Source organism: Octopus bimaculoides, chromosome 2 (assembly GCF_046866305.1).
Source record: "Octopus bimaculoides isolate indiv1 chromosome 2, ASM4686630v1, whole genome shotgun sequence".
Taxonomy (NCBI): domain Eukaryota; kingdom Metazoa; phylum Mollusca; class Cephalopoda; order Octopoda; family Octopodidae; genus Octopus; species Octopus bimaculoides.
In genome coordinates this window covers 192582441-192594940 of record NC_142929.1, presented here as the reverse complement: position 1 = coordinate 192594940, position 12500 = coordinate 192582441, and the positions used below count along the sequence as shown (strand labels likewise).

General features: G+C 39.4%; 1 long non-coding RNA gene across 2 annotated transcripts in view; it reads left to right on the top strand.

Moving 5' to 3' along the window:
* The first annotated feature begins 4717 nt into the window (after positions 1 to 4717).
* Positions 4718 to 12500, top strand: part of LOC149137329 (uncharacterized) — a 100387-nt gene continuing 92604 nt past the window's right edge. The window contains exon 1 of one of the 2 annotated variants that reach the window (XR_016238022.1): positions 4718 to 4785. This is a non-coding gene — a long non-coding RNA (uncharacterized LOC149137329). The remainder of the gene's footprint in view (positions 4786 to 12500) is intronic. The other variant, XR_016238021.1, reaches the window with a different exon arrangement.

The following is a 12500-nucleotide window of genomic DNA, read 5'->3' as shown; positions in this document are numbered from 1 at the left end:
TGGGGTAGAGAAGAGAAACTGTGCACGGTTGTGGAAATTCTCTGTCCAGAGGATGTTAACATAAAGCTGAAGATCAGTGAAAAAGAGAACACCTATGCGGAACTATTGAGAAATCTGCAGTTACTCTATCCAGATTACAAGTTCAGGTTTATACCTGTAATTATTGGGGCACTGGAATGTGTAACAAACTACTCAAAAACCTATCTTCAGAAATTAGGCATCTTAAAACCAGAAAGGAGAAAGCTAATTCGAAGACTACAGATCCAATCCATCACTGGAACTGTAAAAATCTGTAAAACTCTCCAGAGGTTTATCATTTAAATAAATATGAGCATGTCTAGATATGCAACTATATGCATGAGAATTCATACGTAAAACATACAAATCTGCAAATACATACATACATACATACATACATACATACATACATACATACAAAAATACCCCGCTGTTGATGTTGAAATTCCAATGAAGGAACCTTGGATCTAGGTTAGAAACCGGTTCTTTCTCTATTGGCAAGAAATCTTGAAATAAACTGAATAATGACATACATACATCGATACATACATACATGCATGTATGATTGCATACATACATACATACATACATACATACATACATACATACATACATACAACTGCAGAATGGAAAGGCACCTGGAAGGGACCTAATAGTTGGATATTGGTACAAGAAGCTGACATTTTATAGAAACCAGTTGATATGTACGTTCAAAAGGACTATGGAAGGTCAGACTGATATACCAAATTGGCTTGCTACAGCAAGGATAAATCGTGTTGCCAAAAATGAAACCACTGAGATGGCGGGAAACTACAGGCCCATCGCTTGCCTAAACATTATGTACAATTTGTACACAAGTTGCCTCAACCAATTCCTCCAGGACCATTGTGAGTCGAACAACATTGTGACTGATGAACAGGCTGGTGGAAAGAAGGGAATGTGGGGATGTGCCGAACAACTTTTAATAAACAAAACTGTATTGTCTGAAGTAAGAAAACAACGCGGAAACCTTGTAACAGTATGACTTGACTATAAGAAGGCATTCGACTCAATCCCTCAATCATGGCTGTTGAAGTGCCTACATCTGGCAAAGGTACCTACTACCTTCGTTGCTGCTATAGAGAGACTCACAAAGACATGGACAACTATTCTTACACTTACAGCTGAGAACAGAATAATTGTTTCTGATAGTATAGGCATTTCAAAGGGAATATTCCAGGGAGATAGTCTTTTTGTGCTTCCTTTCATTTTGGCACTGAATCCATTATCATTCCTACTGTAGAAAACAAATGGCTCCATGCTAGGATCTTCAACTGCTAGAAAATATCAACGTAACTCATAATTTCTTTGTAGACGACCTCAAGATTTATGCTAAAAGTGTTAACAACAAATAGAATTAATAACATTTTCAGCTGATATAGGCATAAAATTTGGTTAAAAGGAATGTTCATATTAAGTTATAGAACGAGGAAAGTCAGTTCCCCAAACCCCAAACCCAAAACCTGCGCATCAACGGACTCTCTATCTCCTCCGTTTCACGCAATAAATGTTACAAGTACCGAGGCACAGACGAAAGAGTGACCCGAGAACATTATACCAGACTTAGGAAAATATGGCAGTCGGAACTCTCCTCTTACAACAAAACAATATCCCACAATGCATTTGCAGTACCAGTGATGATCCCAACATTTGGTCTGAGGAGGAAATCCACTTCATAAATACTAAAACCCGCAAAATCCTGACAATAACTGGGAACTTCCACAGAAACAGTGATGTTGACAGGCTCTGCCTAAGAAGAAATGAAGGTGGCGGAGGCCTGAGATCAGTGCAGACGGCCTTCGAATGCCGTAAGGTATCACTCAGGCAGTACCCAATGAACAACAGCAGCAAAAATAAATATATAAAAGCAGTCCTGAAAAGTAAAGTGAGCAACATTGTACGAGTTGGCAGTGAACTCCTCAAGAAGCACTTTCTTCCTAATGATCTCCTATACAGCCCCAAAACAGCTGGGTTCTCTTACCTCAGAGAAGACCTGGATGGAAAGCACTCAGCATACAAAAAAAAAAAGACTATGCATGAGTATGTTGCCCGGAAGCTTGAAGAAAACAGTAGAATTGACACGAAGCGCAGCCTCTCTTGGACATAAGTCTATTACATCACATCACACTTTGAAGGCCATGCGTTTGCAATTCGGGAACAGAAGGTTGCCACCAAGTACCTAGTGAACAAGAGAGAGACAGTGACGCTCCTGCAATCCCAAGGTGCAACCGCATGTGTAGGCTATGCCATGATTCTGTGGAAGACATCACGCACGTGATTAGCAGCTGTCCTAAAATGTCGTCACGGCACTGTCTCCCTATGCGGTAAATACTCAAATTATTTGCCAGCGAACCCAGATCAGTTTCTCGCAGCTTCAATGCGAAAGGCTCAATCTCGGTAAAAGACACTCTCACGAAAGATCAGGCTGAGGGCTGCTGGAGATCTGTATTGGAAACAAATGATCAATTTAACAAACAAGCTGTAAGGCTAAAAGAACTGGAGCATGACTACTGCAGGCATGTCCAGGAAAAGTAATATAAAATAGATGGTGAAATACTGGAAGTAGTTCTGCAGAAAATGCCAAACAGGAAATCCTCAGGCCCAGACGTCGTAACAGGCTACAGGCTGAAGAATTTCATCTTTTATCGGCGAGATCTTACACGGTTATATGGAGAAAGTATCAAGGCCACACTAGAACTGCCTCAACTGAAACTACTCTCCTCATCTGCAAAAATAACCAAGAGAAAAATCTTTCAGAAGGCATTTTAGAAAACATTCGCCAAAATGTCTGGAACAATGGGGTTTCTCGAAAATCAAGGTGAGTGATCTGTATTTTTCTTTATTCGACAAACACGGCAGAACTGGGAGTGAGGTGTGCGAAAAAGTGGATGGCTTGGGGCCAGCTTGGAAGATAAGCCACTTGCTAATCTCAGCTCGTTCGACACAAATGTGGTGGGCATCAGCGAGACGAGGATTTCTGGTGCATTTTCGACGACTATGAGATATTCTCATTTCGTGATCTGTCAGGATCGGGTGGCAGTGTAGTAGTGCTATTCCAGAAAGCTTAGATCTCAAAGTACAGGCAATCGTCCTCGACGCCTTCTAAGTGCAGACGGTCGATACCATACTGCAGCAATACGAGTCGTTGGTAGGAGCCAAAAATCAACGCCGACAATTTCGTGGGCTTGAAGCTGGGCATCTGGTGGGTCAGATCCATGTCACTGGACGCTGAACTGATGGACCAGTGAAAAAGCATGGAGCTTGGTTAAATTCTAACTTCCATGTGAATAAGAACTGGGATGAGATGACAAAAATGGTGTCTAGTTTTACCCAGAAATGGGAAGAATGGAAGCTGCCACTGAAATGGCGGGCAGAGATGGCGAATGCCTTCACCGCCTCTGTTATCATTCATCGCCTGATCGCCGTGCCTCGACTCAGCTGCTGCTTGATCAAATTTATTTTCTTGTGGAATGGAAGCGTTCCAATAGCTAGGCGCTCAGTCTGCTGCCAGCGTCCTCTGCGTGGTGGCTTCGGCATACCGTGACTGATCATGCGTAGACATGAGCTGTTGTTGCATCGCCTGCAACGTTACGGAAGCTGAACGTCTGCGGCTTCTGCAGCTGATCTCCTTGGTGGAGCTGCTGCAGTCCTGGGCCAAGAATGGATAGAGACTGGGCGGCGTCTGGCTCCTAGTGTGTCGTCAAACGATCACAGCCTTCTACCAGTCTGGCAATGAGATCAGTGAATGGTTCTCATTTAGAAATATAAAGAGGATTAGTGGCAGTGATATGCGATCCCTCTCAAGGAGACTCTGGGCGGCGACGAGAATGAGCTGGATGGTCTGTTCCGGAGGACTTTCGAACCAGGGCCTATGGATACCTTCCAGAAATCCTTAGCTTGGCAGGGCTATCGAGGAACATTGCCGGTTCGAGATAAACTCTACAAGCATGGAAGTGCCGTCAGCCGGGTTTGCCCGAGATGCGAGCAGAGCGATGAAACAGTTCTGCACGCTCTCGTCCAGTGCCCAATCATCGCTGACTTATGGACTTATGGGTTTATGTCGAACACCTGCGCAAGACGGATCCGGCGATCGGCTGAGTCCATCATGAAGATCACCCACCGCCTTCTTTTGTTTAGCGAAAGAGATTATGTGGTGGACCAGGTTGAGAAGGTAGAAGACAGACACTTTCCTCTCCGATCGAACCCGCATCAACAGGAAAATGAGGGTAGAGAGGGAAGTGCTGGCTCCAAACAATTTTGTCAAAAGATGGAAGAATGTAATGCGAGTGGCCCGAGTGGACGGGTCTATTCTAAGCATGCGCTTCTAGATCAAGGGTAGATGAAGAGGAGGGGGCGCTTGGCCTAGAGGTCAGGGTGAGCGTGGTTTTTGCGCGGTTTTCCGTGTGCAGTCTTCTTTTGGGGACCTTAATTGTTATATCTATCATTGGTTATTCTGTTTTTACACGCTCCAGTCGCACTCTTTTTGCATTGTATTGTCCTCTACCCTTGCCGATCTTTTATATGAACCCTCAGTGGTTAATAAAGAAAGGATTATTATTATTATTATTATTTTATTAGTATTATTATTATTATTATTATTATAATGTAGTAGTAGTAGTAGTAGTAGTAGTAGTAGTAGTAGTAGTAGCTGCTGTTATGATATAAATCAAATAGACTGATGACGTCATACAAGCGAAGAACGTCATCAGTCTTCGAACGTCATCGCAGGTGAGAATAGTTTTCTTTTTTCTTTTTACTAACCATTAGGCGTTTGATTTGATATACAGTTTATTGGATTTAATTTTGTTTTGTCTTATTGTTATCATTATTATTGTTATCATTATTATTGTTATTATTATTATTTAGGGCCATTCTTGTTGACTGCTGGGTCAGAGAATAACCGAGGCACAGCAAGAAATACGTAAATCGTAAATCGAAGCAACAGATATAGAAGAATGCGGAGAGGAGGAAGAAGAGGATGAGGAAGAAGAAGAAGATGAGGAAGAAGAAGAAGATGAGGAAGAAGAAGAAGATGAGGAAGAAGAAGAAGATGAGGCAGAAGAGGAAGATGAGGAAGAAGAAGAAGATGAGGCAGAAGAGGAAGATGAGGCAGAAGAGGAAGATGAGGCAGAAGAGGAAGATGAGGCAGAAGAGGAAGATGAGGCAGAAGAGGAAGATGAGGAAGAATGTAGCCAGGTGGATGGAGAATAACGATGATAATAACACTAGGAACGTTAGCTGGAAATATAAACGCGCAACCGCACGCACACATACATATACATATACATATACATATATACATATTACATACGTACATATACATATATTGACATATACATAACTGGCATATACATACATACATACATATATATATATATATATATTAAATATATTACGTAAATGCATGCATATATATAAATCTGTCTGTCCGTCTCCCCCTCTCTCTCTCTCTCTCTCTCTCTCTATATATATATATATATATATATATATATATATAGAGAGAGAGAGAGAGAGAGAGAGAGACGGAGAGACGGACAGACAGATTTATATATATGCATGCATTTATGTAATATACTTTATATATATATATATATATATATATATATATACACACACACACATATGCAACATATTTATGCATACATGAATCTATATGTACTCATATATGTATACGCGTGCGCGCACTAATACATACACACACACACACACACACACACACACACATACACACGCGCGCGCGCACGCACTCACGCACGCAAACACACATGATTTTATGCCGTACGACGATTACATTTACATCTATCGTTTTGCGAATATAATCGAACCATCGACTCTTATTTACAATATGATGTGTTGTACCCGAGAGACGACCACCCGACCACTACTAAAGCCAGTATCAGATGCAACAACAAAAAGCATAAACTGTAATGTCGACGCCATCGCCGCCGACACTTTCCAACGATCACCGCCAACATTTCATATTGTTACACAGACACAAAATCCAGGTGTGTCAAATGTGGTTGTTCTGCTAGAAATAGCAGCCAAATTTTATTTGAGCTTCACCCTTCTCTCAAAAGGGAAGCCATGTCGGATAATAAGTTCCTCATAGATACGAAAAATACAGGATGGTCGCGGTTGGTATATTTTTGATCGTAGGTTTTCTTGATAAGAGACAGCCTGGCGTAACATTACAACATACATGCTATTGGGTTGATGCATAATTATTGCAGCTTTTTTTCAACAAATTTTATTCAACAAAAACAAAAACAATATTTAACAAAAACATCTTTAAATGAATATTCCGACCATCTGCCAAGCAAATGGGAAGCAGTAATTGAGGTAGATGGTGAATATGCTCCGGAATAATCATTTAAAAATGTTTTTGTTACATGTCGTCATTGTTTTTGTTGGATAAAATTTATTGAAAAAAGGCCGCAATAATTATGCACCAACCCAATATATGAAGCGACAACGGGGCTTTTAAGTTCAAGCAGCTAGAAAGAGCAGCCAAATATCCCTTATATCAAACTCTTTTGTCTGAAAAGCGGAGTGATTGTATGTATAATGTAGTTCTAGGTTTCTACAGCTGAGTAAAAGCTAGGATGATCACGGCTGGAGAGCCTTCGGTTATGTGTACAACGTCCACCGCTGTCATGCAATAACATTGCTCACAACACACATATACACACACATTCACACGTACAAGCATGCACACAAACTCACACAAACACACACACACACATACACACACACACACACACACATATATATATACATACATACATGCAAATACATATTTCCAGAAATATATGTCTAACTACACATATATAAAGGCATATACTCCGAAATGAACATGTATGTATGTGTGTATGCGTGTGGTGTGTGTGTGTGTGTGTGTGTGTGTGTGTGTGTGTGTGTGTGTGTGTGTGTGTGTGTGTGTGTGTGTGTGTAGGCGAATTAACCTCAGAGATGCTTTGCTCAACGCAGAAACTGTCGGATATACTCAGAGATTTTTTCAAGCTCTTCTTGTGAATCCATCGCAGCGCGGGAAACTCTTCCCCATCATCAGAAAACATCTCAGGGTCACAAGCGTTTCGCCCCTTGGCTTTTATGCTTCGCCTAAACGGGACAGCGAGGACTGAATTAGTCTTTATCCGTGGAAAGGTTCTACCTGTGGCCCCTTGTCAACCACAGCCACTTGAAGCTGGTTTCAGCAGTAATACTTGTCACCTTGGTGGCTTTCTTCAACTGCTTGAATCCTAACCATTCTTTCGCAGGAAATAGCCCACGCGTCCCACTGGAAAGCCACAGCAACGGACATCAACAGGGAATGAGACCATGTGTTAGCTTTTGACTAAGGCCTCGTCGATCAAGTCCTAGTATTTGGTTTTCTTCAGCTCATGACGGATATCGAGTTTGTCTTACCAGGATGTTTTCATTTCAAACACGATGATTATTTTGTCCTCTTGAAGAACACGAACATGTCTGGTCGGGGTGATGCTATAATCATCTACTCTGGGAATTCGAGTCTGCCTTCAGAAAATGGGTCCCCTACCATCGTTTTCATCTAAGAAGACTTGACTCCCACCCTGAAGAATCTGATATTCTTGGGTAGTGATAGTTCCTCTTTATTCGCCATGAACCCTTTACAGTCAGCTCACTTGGCGATTTCTGCAAGGAGCTTGTCATATCTCCATTCTATCAGCTTTCTTCTAATGCCCTTGGGCACCCAGTCAAAATGTAGTTTGGAATGCAAAGACTTGTTCAATATTGCTTGCAGGATGCACCTTCTATTTTGTCCCATATGTTAAGGGTTATCTGTGGACGGCAAGAAGTCAACAATACCAGAAAGGAGGAAGAACTATCTTCCCTGGTTAATACTCCAGAGTTCCTTCCAGGACAGTGGACACTCGAATGCCTGCCACCACCATATCCATTGTCTCTGGTGGGCAAAACGTACTGCTTTCACCCGGCTGTCCCCTTCTGTTGAATCGAGGACCTTTTTCTCTCTCTTATTCCCGGCATTTAGGCTTTCCACCTTTTCGGCGCTATCACTGCCAAGTCCTTGTCCTTCGTGAAGGACTAATTCAACAAGCACTTCGTGCTACCTGTATGTTTACGATTCCTTCATAGCCTCCTGGGACTTGCACTTTTTGTCATACTATCTATCTATCTATCTATCTACCTATCTATATTACCACCCTGGTAAAATCATTAATGATTTTTATCCTTTATTATAATATCTATCTATCTATCTATCTATATATCTATCTATCTATCTATCTATTTCTCTCTCTCTCTCTCTCTCTCTCTCTCTCTATATATATATATATATATATATATATATATATATATATATATATATATATATATATATATATATAAATATATATATATATATATATATATATATATATATATATGTATGTATATATATATATGACAAATATGTATATTCAAAACAAAACTGGATCTCCTTGTGTCAAAAGTTCCGGATGAACCTACCTCACCTCAAGAAACACAGACGAGGGCAACAACATCAAATTCTCTCATTCACCAAATACCACTCATCAGAGAAGATTTAGTGAAAGTGTAGCAAAGCAAAGGGTGACACCCCAGTATGGCCGCAGCTCTCGAACTGAAACCAGAAAAAGAAAAGACGAAAAATATATATATATGTGTGTGTGTGTGTGATTGTCCCCCAACATCGCTTGACAACCGATGCTGGCGTGCTTACGCCCCCGTAACTTAGCGGTTCGGCAAAAGAAACCGATAGAATAAGTACTAGGCATACAAAGAATAAGCTCTGGGGTCGATTTACTCGATTAAAAGCTGTGCTCCAGCATGGCCGGAGTCAAATCACTGAAACTAATTAAAAAAAAATTAAAAGAATAAAAGAAAATTGCAGACGTGAAAGTAATTCATTTATTATTAAATATAATAATTTGTCTTTACATGCTTTAATTTACGAAACAGTTTGTTATGAGATTTGAATTTTCTTATAGTCAAATAATTTCATCCACACCATTTCTCTCGTCATCATAACTTTATACACTTCTCATCGTTTTCTCTTTAGTCGTCCTCTGTATTCTATGTTTTGTAGAATGATACATGAAGGAGGTTTTTTTATGACTACTACACCGGGTTTCTTGAATTCATATGTTGTAACTTTAATTTATATATGCAATTATGTATATGTGTATACGCACATATATACACTCACACATATATCTACTATATAAATCCGGGTGTATGTGGTTATGTATGCGTGTTCAGCCCCAAAACCTGGAAACAGTGCATCCTCGAAATAAAACGAATTTGATTTCAAAATTTGCGTCCCAAAGACAATGTCGTTCGAAATAATAATAATAATAAAAAAATTTCTATGACAAATTACTCAACTTTTAGATCGACAACTCACCTTCTCTCTATTTGTCGCCATGAATCTATCCTTATTTATTTACCACACTTTTATTACTCTCTCTCTCTCTCTCTCTCTCTCTCTCTCTCTCTCTCTCTCTCTCTCTGTATGTATGTATGTATTAATTCTGATGCATTGCTTTCATTTTGTTTAAAATTTTGTCTTCTAATATTTACTTTCATTTTGTCACATGTATTACGCACAAATCCTGTTCTCTACTTGGGTAAAAATGATCGAACTTTAAACCCCTGTAACATTTTCCCAAACGTTTTCTGGAATAAATGAATGACAAACTTGGATTCAGCGTAAAAAAATACATCAATGCACCAAATTTGAAAATTTTCACTTAATTTTAAAATTTCAAAATCTGTGACAACAACAGAAACAATGTTTACCACTTTTATCTTCCGCTTTTCATATATATATATATATATATATGAAAGTTCTAGACAGGGAAATTCACAGTTTATAAGCAATAAAATAGAAGAATAAAGAGTAAAAGTAGACAGAAAAATACAGACAGGAGAATAAAGTTCACAGCTCATCTTTTTCCAGTGAGTATGGTGGTTAGACCGTACTTCTCTGCAGATCCGTACTTCCTGAGATTATATCTAATCACTTATACCTTCACACAAGTACGGACCAACTTCCATAATCTCTGGAAAAAGATGATCTGTGAACTTTATTCACCTGTCTATATTTTATCTACGTTTACTCTTTATTCTTTTATTTTATTCCTTATAACCTGCGAATTTGACCTGTCTAGAACTTTCATACATACTCACCTTGTCTCTCATGATGGAATACCAAGTATATGGACATGTTAGCCTATCACTTGGGTTACCACAGAAACAGCTGTAAGACTCCAAATTCACCTTACCCTAATTAAAGTATTACAAATTATTTGAGATACTCGTCCTACCTTGGATTTTGTTGTGTTTTTTCCTGTAATATATACCTACTAACACGGAAGCCTAAAACGGATCCGTAGCTCCAGCATCAGCTGTGAACTTGGAACCTAACGGACGACCAATTGTAGCACTTACTCAGCGTACCTATTCGTTTAGATCACCAGTGAACTAAACCCCTCACACACATATATATATATATGTGTGTGTGTGTGTGTGTGTGTGTGTGTGTGTGTGTGCGTATGTATATGTATATATATACATATATATATATATATATATATATATATATATATATATATATATATATATATATATATATATATATACACATATATATTTATTTATACATATATGTGTATGTGTGTAAATATATATATATATGTATATATATATATATTATCATTCGTCTTTAACTTGTTTCAGTCATTACACTGTGTCCATGCTGGGGCACCGTCTTGTATGCTTGTGAATGTATTTATACATATGTGTATGTATGTGTGTGCTTGCACGAGCGTATGTGTTTGTTAGTGCGTATACACACACACAAACATACACACATACATGTATATATATGCATACATTTATATATATATATGTATAAGTATATATATGTGTGTGTGTGTGTGTGTGTATGCATGTACATGTATGTATATGTATAACCTCACAACAACTCAGAAATGTGGGTGTTGTACATGAAATCTGTTACCTGTAAATATGTATGTACATTTCTCTGAACGTATGTGGATATGTGTGTGTGTGCGCGTGTGTGTGTTTCAATCAACTCCCAGTGAGTATGCGTTGCCATGGTTACAATCGTAAAAAAAAAAACTCTGCAGGTCAAATGATGCTTCGTCAGCTCATTAACGAAATACTACTGAAAACAAACTACTTCTCCGGTAACCGACCTAGAAAACAAGTGTTCCTGGCGTCGAAATGAGCAACTACTGTGTGTGTGTGAGTATAGCTGTATGTGCATGCTTGTGTGCGCGTATGAGTGTGTGTGAGTGTGTGTGAGTGTGTGTGAGTGTGTGTGAGTGTGTGTGAGTGTGTGTGAGTGTCTGCACGTCTGTTTCTCTACGTTCTTTTTCTCTTTCATTTTGACCAGCCACTTTCTTGGTAGCCGGGCTGGAAAAGAAAGCATCTTGTTTTAAACATCATCCTTTAAATCCTAAGAAGTTCATGCCGACTTTTATAGACCCAGATATTGCGATCATTTGTAGCGTATCGATTAGGGATTAACTTTCTCTCCCCATGGTCCCAAGTTCATCCATATTTTACTCCAGGCGGCTTGGTATGGATCTTGTTGCTCCGATAATGTTAGGTTTAAAAATGTATCTTAGGGACTTGATTTGCAAGCTCTTTATCTATACTCCATAAATGTCCCCTTCCTCTTGTATTTTCTAACGGAACAAGGAGTGCTGGTGGGGGCGCTTGCACCCACTAAAATCTTTGTGGAGTGCAAAATTAAAATTTGCACCCCTGCTTACTTTTTCTCAGGCTTAGAAAACACTGACTGAAAAGTTCCTTGAATTAAGTTTCTTCTCAAAGAACAAAGAACGTAGATAAATAAATAACCCATGACCTTGGAGTAAAGATTGTTTGCCAACATAACATGGCAGTCCTGGTTTAGGACGAATGTTGCTGTATTTTAGCCCCAGGAGACATCGTCTCCAGCTGGCTATACGACACGATCTGTGTCCTTATATTTTTGAAGAAGGGAATCTAGCACCCCCTTGTTCGAAAATATAAGGACACAGATCGTGTCATATAGCCAGCTGGAGACGATGTCTCCTGGGGCTAAAATTACAGCAACATTCGTCCTAAACCAGGACTGCCATGTTATGTTGGCAAATAATCTTTACTCCAAAAGTACTGTTGCTGAATATCTCTTCTTGTGAGATTTAAAAATAGTAATTTTCTAAAATATGACTTTATTTGTAAAACTTTTGGGGCCTGGATTTGCATCCCCTGAGCAAATTTCGTTCCTGAGCTTGTGACCACATTAATGCCCAGAGGGTGCTGATTTCCACAACAGAACACATATTTTCCTTGTGGTCCCGCACAACAATGTATGTATGCATGTATGTTTGCATGTATGTTTGCATGTATGT